Here is a 12,413-nt window from a genome sequence, read left to right as displayed (position 1 = left end):
TTGTGTTTTTTCTATTTTTTTTATAAGGCTGGAAAAAAAAATTCTGGCAGTCGGGCTCCAAGCGGCCGCCCCAGCTTTCCAAGCGGGCGCCTCAACTCCCAAGCGGCCGCCCCAGATCCAAGGCGGGCGCCTGGGAGGTTTCTGGAAAAAAAAATTATGCCTTTGTTTTTTCTGATTTTTTTGGGTTTTTGGATAGAGTACTAACTTCTAAAGGTTCCTATAGTCTCAAATCTTGGGTTACCTCCCAAGAAGCGCTTCTTTTACGTCATTAGCTTGACGTAGAGTAGTTCGATCAAGTTGACAATAAAACGGCACTAACCACTTCCCGATTTGCCGTGTCCCCATAATAGTGCTTCAATCTCTGACCATTAACCTTGAATTCTTGGCCCGGATCATTCTCAAAAATCTCCACCGCTCCATGTGGAAACACCTTGATTTCAACTTTCCAGGAAAAAGTCGGAGATGAGAGTTGAATAAAAGAACTTGTTGCCCCGGCACGAATGACTTAGGAGATAGCTTCCTGTCATGCCACCTCTTTACTTTTTCCTTGTATATTTTGTTGTTCTCGTACGCTTGAAGTCAAAATTCATCAAGTTCATTTAACTGAAGCATTCACTTCTTCCTAGCTACATCTAGATCAAGGTTTAACTTCTTTAATGCCATTAAACCTTATGCTCAAGCTCCGCAGGTAAATGACATCCCTTACCATAGATAAGTTGAAACGGGGACGTCCCAAGTGGAGTCTTGTATGCTGTTCTATAAGCCCAAACAGCTTCATCGAGCTTTAAAGACCAATCTTTCCTTGACGGACAAACAACTTTCTCTAGAATGCGCTTGATCTCTCTATTAGACACTTCAGCGTGACCATTAGTTTGCGGATGATAGGCAGTAGCAATACGATGATTCACATTGTAGCGATGCATCATAGAAGTGAACTTACGATTGCAGAAATGCGACCCTTCATCACTTATGATAACTCGTGGCATTCCAAATCTTGTGAATATCTGCTTATGGAGAAAACTCAACACTACCTTTGCATCATTTGTCAGTAGAGCCTTAACTTCTACCCATTTCGAGACATAATTAACTGCGAGCAAGATGTACTGATTATTGCAGGATGAGATAAATGGTCCCATGAAATCGATTCCCCAAACATCGAAGACCTCAACTTCAAGCATCGCATTTAAAGGCATCTCATCCTTTCTAGTAAGATTCCCAACTCTTTGGCAACGATCACACCTTAAAACGAACTGATGTGCATCCTTAAACAACGTAGGCCAGAAAAAACCTGTTTGAAGAATACGAGATGTTGTCTTTTCACCACCATAATGTCCACCATAAACTGTGGAATTGCAATCTCGTAATATCCCCTCCGTCTCACAGAATAGGATACATCTCCTGATGATCTGGTCAGCTCTTGTCTAAATAAATATGGTTCATCCCACATGTACCACTTCACCTCATGCAGAAACTTCTTCTTTTGAGCCGCATTCATATTAGAAGGCATTATATTGCTAACAAGATAGTTCACAATGTCTGTGAACCATGGTTCTTCCTCCTGAACTATAAACAACTGCTCATCCGGAAAAGAGTCATTGATTAATGTCTTATCATGTGAAGTAGAATTGTGATTCTCCAGTCTAGAGAGATGGTCAGCTACTTGATTCTCAGTACCTTTTCGATCCTTGATCTGTAACTCAAATTCATGTAGCAAGAGCACCCAACGAATAAGTCTATGCTTCGAATCTTTCTTTGAGACCAGATAGCGAATGGCAGCGTGATCAGTGAATACTGTCACCTTTGTCCCAAGTAGATAAGATCGAAATTTTTCGAAACCAAAAACTATAGCCAAGAGCTCCTTCTTAGTAGTGGTATAGTTCATTTGAGCTCCATTAAGCCTCTTACTAGCATAGTAGACCACATGAAAAAGATTATTCTTGCGCTGCCCAAGAACTGCTCTCACTGCATAATCACTTGCATCACACATCATCTCAAAAGGTTATGTCCAATCAGATGCCGTAATAACTGGTGCAGTTATTAAACTCTTCTTGAGAGTCTCGAATGTCGCCAAGCATTCATCATCAAATTTGAAAGGCACATCTTTCTCGAGCAAGTTGCACAGGCTTAGATATCTTAGAGAAGTCCTTGATAAAATGCCGATAGAAACCCGCGTGATCAAGAAAACTACGGATTCCTTTCACCGAAATAGGTGGCGGAAGATATTCAATGACTCCCACCTTGGCTTTATCCACCTCAAGACCTTTACTAGAGACTTTATGCCCAAGAATGATGCCTTGTTGCACCATGAAGTGACATTTTTCCCAATTGAGCACCAAATTAGTTTCCACACACCTTTTGAGCACCGCACGAAGATTATCCAAACATTCATCAAACGAATGTCCAAAGATGGAGAAGTCGTCCATGAACACTTCGACATTATTTCCAATCATATCAGAGAATATAGCCATCATGCATCTCTGAAAAGTGGCAGGTGCACCACATAAGCCAAATGAAACTCTGCGAAAAGCAAACGTGCCAAATGGACAAGTGAAAGTAGTCTTTTCTTGATCTTCTGGTGCAATGCAAATCTGATTATAACCCGAATAGCCATCCAGAAGACAATAATACTCATGACCATCCAACCTGTCAAGCATCTGATCAATAAATGGAAGAGGGAAGTGATCTTTCCTCGTGGCTTTGTTTAACTTTCTGTAGTCCATGCATACCCTCCATCCTGTGACTGTTCGAGTGGGGATGAGCTCGCTCTTCTTATTTTCTACCACAGTAATACCTCATTTCTTAGGTACACATTGCACGGGGCTCACCCAAGAACTGTCAGAAATAGGATATATGATTCCTGCATCCAACCACTTTAGAATTTCTTTCTTCACCACTTCTTTCATGATAGGATTAAGTCTTCGTTGTTGCTCAATATTCGGCTTGCTACCTTCCTCTAGCAGAATTTTATGCATGCAATATAAAGGGTTGATCCCTTTTATATCTTCTATAGTCCATCCGATGGCCGATTTGAATTCTCTCAAGATCCTCAAGAGCTTGTCCTCTTCACTACCTGAAAGGTCAGATGCAATAATAACAGGCAAAGTATATGTATCACCTAAAAAAGCATACCTCAAGTGTTCAGGCAATGGTTTAAGCTCCAAAGTAGGTGCTTCCTCAATAGATGGTTTGAGCTTTCCCTTAGCATTCTTGAGATCAGTAGTACCAAGAGATTAAAATGGCATGTCTAGCTTTCGCTTCCAAGGAGAAGCATTTAGATATTGTAGTTGCTCATTGCCTTCCTCATCTTCACTGTCAAATTTCCCCACTAAGGCTTTTTCTAAGGCATCAGACCTTAGCACATGATCAAGTTCTGAAGTTACCGTAGAATCAATCAAATCCACCTTGAAGCACTCCTCATCTTCTATAGGGAATTTTATTGCATTGAATACATTGAATGTCACATCCTGATCTTGCACCCTCATAGTAAGTTCACCTTTTTGCACATCTATCAAGGTATGACCTGTAGCCAAGAAAGGTCTTCCCAAGATTATTGGAATCTACTTATCTTCCTCGAAATCCAGAATGACAAAGTCTGCAGGAAAGATGAGCTTATCCACCTTTACTAACACGTCCTCCATGATGCATCGTGGGTATATAATAGAAAGATCAGCCAATTGTAGAGATATGTAGGTGGGCTTTAGATCAGGCAAATTCAACTTTTTGAAGATAGACAACGACATCAGATTGATGCTTGCTCCCAAATCGCAAAGGCACTTGTCGAATGACAACTTGCCAATAGTGCAAGGAATGGTGAAGCTACCTGGATCTTTAAGCTTTGGAGGTAATTTTTGTTGTAGCACAGCACTGCACTCTTCCATTAGAGCAATGGTATCAAGATCATCCAGTTTCACCTTCCTTAAAAGAATACCCTTCATGAATTTCGCATAACTAGGCATTTACTCCAGAGCCTCGGCAAAGGGTATGTTGATGTGAAGTTTCTTGAATACCTCCAGAAACTTACCAAATTGCTTATCCAGCTTTTGTTTTTGCAATCTCTTAGGAAAAGGTGGTGGAGGATAGAGTTGTTTCTCCCCTGTATTACCCTCAGGAAGAGTGTGTTCAACAGTAGTCTTCCTTGGTTCCGCCTCTTTCTCCTTTTGCTTCTCTTCTTCATCTACAACTTCAGCTACTCCATCTTTTGCTTTTTCAGCATCAGCAATTTTTCCAGACATCAAGGTAATAGCCTTGACTTGCTCTTTTGCTTCCTTCCTGCCTGGCACTTCAGTATCGCCGGGAAGTGTGCCAGGTTAACGATTGAGCATGACATTGGCTATTTGACCGATTTGATTCTCCAAGGTCTTGATAGAAATAACCTGACTTTTGCACAACAGCTTTAGCTCCTCAAAATCAGCACTGGAAGGTGGAACAGAACCTCCTTGTTGAGGATATGATCGCCTTTGAGCATATTGTTGAGGTTGCGTGAATCCGGGTGGATTAAACTGTTTATTTACACCTTGTTGATATGGTTGCTGAACAGTATTCTGAGTATTGCTCCAGCTGAAATTGGGATGATTTCTGTTATTAGGATGATAAGTAGCTGGCACAGGCTGCTGCGGTCACTGATAATTGTTCACATACTGAACAGATTCATTAACAAGAGAACACTGATCCGTAGCATGAGAGCCTGCACAAAGCTCACAGACCATAACTATCTGATTCACTCCATAGTTGGCTAAAGAATCGACCTTCATAGACAGCGCTTGGAGCTGTGCTGCAATAGCTGTAGCTGCATCAACTTCCAGAATACTTGCTACCTTCCCAGGCATCATCCTTTGAGTTGGGTTTTGATGCTCGTTTGCAGCCATAGTTTCAATAAGATTATAGGCCTCAGTATAGCTTTTGGCCCACAAGGCGCCTCTAGCTGCTACATCGAGCATAGGCCGAGATTGGACCCCCAAACCATTGTAGAACCCAGTGATCACCATCCAGTTAGGCATACCATGATGTGGACACTTTTTCAACATCTCCTTATAGCGCTCCCAAGCTTCGCACATAGATTCTGTTGGTTGTTGCGCAAACTGAGTAAGAGCACTCCTCATAGCTGCAGTCTTGGCTATTGGATAAAACTTTACCAGAAACTTTTGTGCAAGATCTTCCCAAGTAGTGATGGACCCAGTTGGTTCAGAATGTAACCAGCCCTTAGCTTTATCCCTCAGAGAGAATGGGAAAAGCCTCAGCTTGATAGCCTCATCAGTAACACCATTATATTTGAAAGTACTACAGATCTCGACAAAATTCCTGATATGCATGTTGGGATCTTCAGTCGCAGCACCTCTGAAAGAAACAGAATTCTGCACCATCTGAATAGTGCCCGGCTTGATTTCAAAAGTATTAGCCTGAATAGCCGGATGAAGTATGCTTGACTGAATGTCATCAATTTTAGGCCGAGAAAAGTACATAAGAGCTGGATCTGCTGGAACTATACGATCACCCATGATTACCGGTTCTTTCTGCTCCCTCTCTTTATCCGAATCTTTAAAATCTATCTTCTCCGGAATATCAAGAACTGAGTCTGTCTCCTCAGCCGTATCTAGAGTCCTCTTGCGAGTGCGAGAACGTGTTTACATAAACGCTCGCTACAGTACCTAAAACACAACCGAAAATAATAAGTAACAAGTCTTAATCAATGAGTCCTAATGAACACTGATGGTAAGTACATAAACTAAACAAATTAACACAGAGTCCCCGGCAGCGGTGCCAAAAACTTGTTAGGCACAAAGCATGCGCTAATAATTCACGCAAGTATACGTATTCGCAAGTAATATAGAATGATTTCTAGTTCGTTCCCACAGAGACTCAGATTAATTATATTTAATTAACTCTTACTCACCAATGTATGATTACTTCTCAACGTCAAGACAATAACACTTAAGGTTGATTAACTAATTATTAATTATGATTAACTACGAGAATAAAACACTTAAATTATTACTTGAATTAACAATATTAAATACACATGAGATCATAACTTCATTACTACTTCCTTTAATAGTTATTGTTATTACCCTTAGCATGTAACGGTGATGATATTAATCGAACAACACGAAACTGATAAAAGCCAACTTTCGTTATACAAGTACCATTCTACCAAGCATCCATAATTAAGATAGAAGTTGAATAAGCATCATTTATGTTGAGACCCTATATGTCTACAGAATTTGACAACATAACGATTTAAGTGCAAGTTACTCATTATGATTACACAGAGCAAGTAAAACAGTTAGAGTTACCCACTAATCATGCATACAAATACATGAACCTATGCTAGCATGACAAGTTCTAAATCTCAAGATTCACTGTCGCTTCACAAAAGATTAACAGGCTATCTTATATATTCGCGATACACATAAGACGAATAAGCACAACCTATGCTAGACATCATATAATTATCACATACCAAGGTATTAAACAATTAACTAAAGAAATCTATAGTAAATCCGCTACGACCCCATGATCACGATTAGCCCATGATAGAACTCATCGTCGCCATGGGTTCATATGAAAACATGATAATAACATGATAATATAAACTAATAAAATACTTATTAAAACCAGAGTACGTCACAAGAGTATTAAGGTTCAAAGTAAAGAAAACTAGCATCCACTATTATAACGAATAAAAGAATCACAAGAAATCGTATACTTCATCTTCTTCATTACGGTGTGCTAAAATGGTCTTCTTAATCTTCTCTCCTTGCTCCTTGCATGTTGTTTGTTATTGTGAAACGTCTCTGAAGATTATTTATATAGAAGTCCACAAGAATCAGCAGTCTCAGAAGCCCAGTAGAACATGAATTAAAAACATCAGTATTTAATTTATCGACCCCAGGCGGCCGCCCCAGCTTCCCAGGTGGGCGCCTTAGCTTCCAAGCGGCCGCCCCAGATCCCAGGCGGGCGCCTCAGCACTTTCTGGAAAATTCTTCTTTTTGGTGCTGATTTTGCTGATTTCTTCGCACAACTCTACGCAACCGATTCCAAGTACTTCCCTAGGCTTATTATGATGAATTCTTCCTACATACGCAAGTTATACCCTGAAATGCAAAAACACTAGAAAAATGCGTCAAATACACAAAATACTTGATTTCAAGACATCAATTCAAGCCATTATAAGACGTTCTAAGTGGTATAAAATGCCACTTATCACACACACACACACGCCTTATTTATAACCTGCTTATAACAATAAAAAAGATAATAATAATAATATGCAGTGACCCTACTTCCATCTTTCTTATTAACAAATAATACTGGTACACCATATGGGGTACACTAGGTCTAATCGCTCCTTCTTCTAACATCTCTTGCATTTGCTTTGCTAACTCCTTCATTTTAACTGGTGCCATTCTGTGCGAGGCCTTGGACATTTGTTTCGTTTCAGATGCTAAATCAATCAGGAACTAAATTTCTCTATCTGAATGTTGGTAACTCATCTGGAAACATATCTTGAAACTCATGAATTACTATAAAATCTTCAAATTCTGTTTACTCCTGACTTTTATTTATAATCACCGTAGTGCTTACCTCTTGGTCACCGTAACCTCTTAGCTTAAGTCATCGTTAACAAATTCTTTACCTTCCGTCATCTTCTGAACCTCATCACATTCTCATTTGGCGTCTTCAGAACTATCTTTTCATCACGATGGTCTATCTGGGTATCACGCTTAAATAGTTAATCCATTCCTTGGAATAATGTCAAATCCTCTTATCTTAAATGATATCAATTATTCATAACTTATTTCCAGAAATCTCAATTCCACCACTAATACTCACTTATTTAACAATTACACATTCTTCACTTACTAGTCCTTTATGAGAAGCATCGCTATAGATTACAAAATTCCCTTGATCGTCTGGAAATGACAAAACATGTGCTGTAATTAATCTTCGCTTCAATTTCTGAAAACTTTCTTCACATTTGTCGTTCCATATAAACTTTTCAGTCTTCCGTGTAAGCTTTGTCAATGGTGTTACAATCCTTGAGAAATTTTGAACAAATCGGCGATAATATCCCGCTAATCCCAAGAAACTTCTTACCTCTGTTGGTGTTCTCGGTCTTTCCCAATTTGTAATCGCTTCAATCTTCGCTGGGTCCACTTTGATCCCTTCATTACTGACTATGTGTCCTAAGAACTGAACTTCCTGTAACCAAAACTCACACTTCGAGAATTTAGCATTTAACTTCTTCTTCCTTAAAATCTCCAAAGTTGTCCTCAAATGTTCTACATGATCCTCTTCTGTCTTTGAATAAATCAAAATATCATCTATAAACATAATAACAAATTTGTTCAAGATTTCTTGAAAGTTGCAAAACATTTGGCGAAGCTAACTAGGAAAAGTAAAAAGTTTATATGAAATGGAGAATGGAGTAATCAGACCCAGTGTATCCCCGTGGGGTGCACCGGTGCTATTTGTCAAGAAGAAGGATGGAAGCATGAGACTGTGCATCGATTATCGGGAGCTCAACAAGCTTACTATCAAGAACAAGTATCCGTTGCCTAGGATCGATGATTTGTTTGACCAGTTGAAAGGAGCCAAGTACTTCTCCAAGATCAATTTGAGATCGGGATATCACCAACTAAAGATTAAGCCAGAAGATATACCAAAGACAGCTTTCAGAACAAGGTATGGATATTATGAACTTTTAGTGATGTCTTTTGGATTAACTGATGCCCCGGCACCTGTGGCGTCTTCCAAACCTGGGTCAAAAGTTTGGGTTCCACAACACATACAAAATATATAAACCTGTATAAGAAATATTATTTGCAATGACCCTGCCTTACACAACCATGAATCGCAACAGGTTAAAGTATGAAAACAAGCCACAACCTTAACTTTTATTACAACGTACCCAAATCCCAACTAATTTAACTTACAACTGATAATGAAATTTTTCTTCCAATCTTACTATCTCACTACCGTATGAAGCTCCTACTAGCTTGATCCAACTCAATCTGGGATCATAGCTCGTACCCTGGACTGAGGAACCTCGCTATCAACCATATCCTTTTTAATTATAGAATACATAAAAAGTTTCGCAAGAGTGAGCTAACTAGCTCAGCAAGTCATAATAACGATAACTGAGGTTAAACAATGTTCAAATGGAATGATTCAGAAGAATCAAGTTTCTTGTTAAAGAATCATTATAATTGGATATTCATTTTAAATTTTAAAACCAAGGTTAGGCTGTTGATCAGTCACGCACTAACCCCGAGCAAGATACACAGCTCTGCTCTATAAGCTGGATCCAAGGCACACATTGGCCCAATTCGACCACGAATCTGGTCTGACCACGAATCTGGTCTATATTAAGAAAACTATCCAATTCTAAAGCAATTCAATATGAATAACAATTTTACTCAATAAAACAAGATCATAATCAACAGTGATGAAACATTTGTATAAAGGCATGATGCATTTCATGAGTATCACAAGGGTGTATCAAAGTATGTATAAGAAATGGCCTTCAGCCTGTAGGAGAATCGGGTATTAGATGAACAATGATTTTATGAGGTTTAGTTCTTTGATGTCATAAGGTATGGTTGAGTATAAAAGTTTATGTATGTTCAAACAATTCTGTTTCAATGTTTGGTATATGATGGGTATATATTTGTGGAGTAGTATTGTATTTGTGTGGTTTATTCTCTGGTAAATCAACAAGGAATGGTTCACAAGAATAAGGCTTATGGCTCAAAGATCAAATGATGTGGCTCAGATTCAAGGTTGAATGATTCAAAGTACTTATAATATAAAACAGAGCAATTTTGAATACTTAATAATATGTCATGAGAGAATTCAGAAATATTTGCATTATATCTCGAAAAAGTTTTAGAAGTACTTGCCTTGCAGGGCTTTATAACTATTACTGATCGACTCTGTCACTCAGGCTTTATTGTCTATCCACTAGATCACTCTGGATTCGACCTCAACACTTATGTCCTTTGATTGGAACCTTACTGAGCTTTTCGACTGACCACCAAACTATCTTTCGTCCAATGACAATTCTTGGGCCTTCCGACTAGAACCTACAAGGTCGAAACACCCTAACTTAGACATTCGATTATACTTGACATATCCTCGCTAACAATCTACCCGAACATTAACAAAACCCGACTCGTAACATACTTCATATAATAATACACGTATCACTTAGGGTTCATGTTCTCAAAAATCGGTTCGGTGTTCGTTTCCAGAAAATACGTATACTCTTTATTGTACGAAATTAGGGTTATTGGTTTTGGCAAAACATTTCACCACAACATACAATCAAGTTTCGGATAAAACATATGCTCATATATTTATATATATTCGCTCGACGTCTCGATAATTATTGGATACACCCCCATATTTCTGAAATTTTATTTCTCGGAAATCGGGCAGCACTTCCTTTATTTATCGGACTAGCCCATCGAACAACTCGACGTCAAATCAACAACACAATCCAATTTACAAGTCCCAACCACCAATTCAAACGAACAACAACAACAATCGCAATCCACAAATTCCCAAACACCAATTCTATTACAGTTATTAATTATTATCCGTATTTTATATTTTAAATCATAGAACTCAGATCGTATCATCATAGTCCACCGTTCGCTCTTAGAAATTCATCGTGGACAGCGGTAAAAATTCGCGGGTGCCCATATAAATCGGGTTTCCATCGCGAATCTTAACCGATTATTATATAATTCATTCTTGCACGAATTAACTATTTTATTTTACTGGATTTTGTGAAATAAAATAGTTAATTCATGCAAGAATGAATTATATAATAATGGGTGAAGATTCGCGATGGAAACCCGATTTATACGGGCACCCGCGAATTTTTAACGCCGTCCGCGATGAATTTCGACGAGCGGACGGTGGACTATGATGATACGATCTGAATCCTATGATTTAAAATATAAAAATACGGATAATAATTAATAACTGTAATAGAATTGGTGTTTGGGAATTTGTGGATTGCGATTGTTCTTGTTGGTTCGAATTGGTGGTTGGGACTTGTAAATTGGATTGTTTTGTTGATTTGACGTCGAGTTGTTCGACGGGTTAGTCCGATAAATAAAGGAAGTGCTGCCCGATTTCCGAGAAATCAAATTTCGGAAATATGGGAGCGTATCCAATAATTATCGAGACGTCGAGTGAATATATATAAATATATGAGCATATGTTTTATACGAAACTTGATTGTATGTTGTGGTGAAATGTTTTGCCAAAACCAATAACCCTAATTTCATACAATAAGGAGTATACGTATTTTCTGGAAACGAACACCGAACCGATTTTTGAGAACGTGAACCCTAAGTGATACGTGTATTATTATATGATGTATGTTATGAGTCGGGTTTTGTTAACGTTCGGGTAGATTGTTAGCGAGGATATGTCAAGCATAATTGAATGTCTAAGTTAGGGTGTTTCGACCTTGTAGGTTCTAGTCAGAAGGCCCGAGAATTAGAATTGGACGAAAGATAGGATGCTTTATTCGAGAAAAATTATAAAATAACTAACTAATTAAAAAAGTAATAAGTTTTTGGTGGTTAGTCGAAAAGCTCAGTAAGGTTCCAATCAAAGGACTTAGGTGTTGAGGTCGAATCCAGAGTGATCTAGCGGATAGACAATAAAGCCTGAGTGACAGAGTCGACTCAGAGTCGATCACTAATAGTTATAAAGCCCTGCAAGGCAAGTACTTCTAAAACTTTTTCGAGATATAATGCATATATTTCTGAATTCTCTCGTGACATATTATTAAGTATTCAAAATAGTTCTGTTTTATATTATAAGTACTTTGAATCATTCAGCTTTGAATTTGAGCCACACCATTTGATGTTAGAGCCGTAAGCCTTATTCTTGTGAACCATTCCTTGTTGATTTACCAGAGAATAAACCACACAAATACGATAGTACTCCACAAATATATACCCATCATATACCAAACATTGAAACAGAATTGTTTGAACATACAGAAACTTTTATACTCAACCATACCTTATGACATCAAAGAACTAAACCTCGTAAAATCATTGCTCATCTAATACCCGATTCTCCAACAGGATGAAGGACATTTCTTATACATACTTTGATACACTTTTGTGATACTCATGAAATGCATCATGCCTTTATACAAATGTTTCATCACTATTGATTATGATCTTGTTTTATTGAGTAAAATTGTTATTCATATTGAATTGCTTTAGAATTGGATAGTTTTCTTAATATGGACTAGATTCGTGGTCAGACCAGATTCGTGGTCAGACCAGATTCGTGGTCGAATTGGGCCAATGTATGCCTTGGATCCAGTTTATAGAGCAGAGCTGTGTACCTTGCTCGGGGTTAGTGCGTGACTGATCACAGCC

The 12,413-nt window shown here is 38.4% G+C and overlaps 1 non-coding gene across 1 annotated transcript; it reads left to right on the top strand.

Moving 5' to 3' along the window:
* The first annotated feature begins 4,995 nt into the window (after nucleotides 1-4,995).
* On the top strand, nucleotides 4,996-5,102 carry LOC141681853 (small nucleolar RNA R71). Its single transcript, XR_012559274.1, has one exon. It is a non-coding gene; the product is annotated as a small nucleolar RNA R71 (small nucleolar RNA).
* The last annotated feature ends 7,311 nt before the right edge of the window (nucleotides 5,103-12,413 follow it).

This window comes from Apium graveolens, chromosome 8 (assembly GCF_009905375.1).
Source record: "Apium graveolens cultivar Ventura chromosome 8, ASM990537v1, whole genome shotgun sequence".
Taxonomy (NCBI): domain Eukaryota; kingdom Viridiplantae; phylum Streptophyta; class Magnoliopsida; order Apiales; family Apiaceae; genus Apium; species Apium graveolens.
Note: the sequence above shows the minus strand (reverse complement) of the source record. Positions and strands in the feature narration are given on the sequence as shown.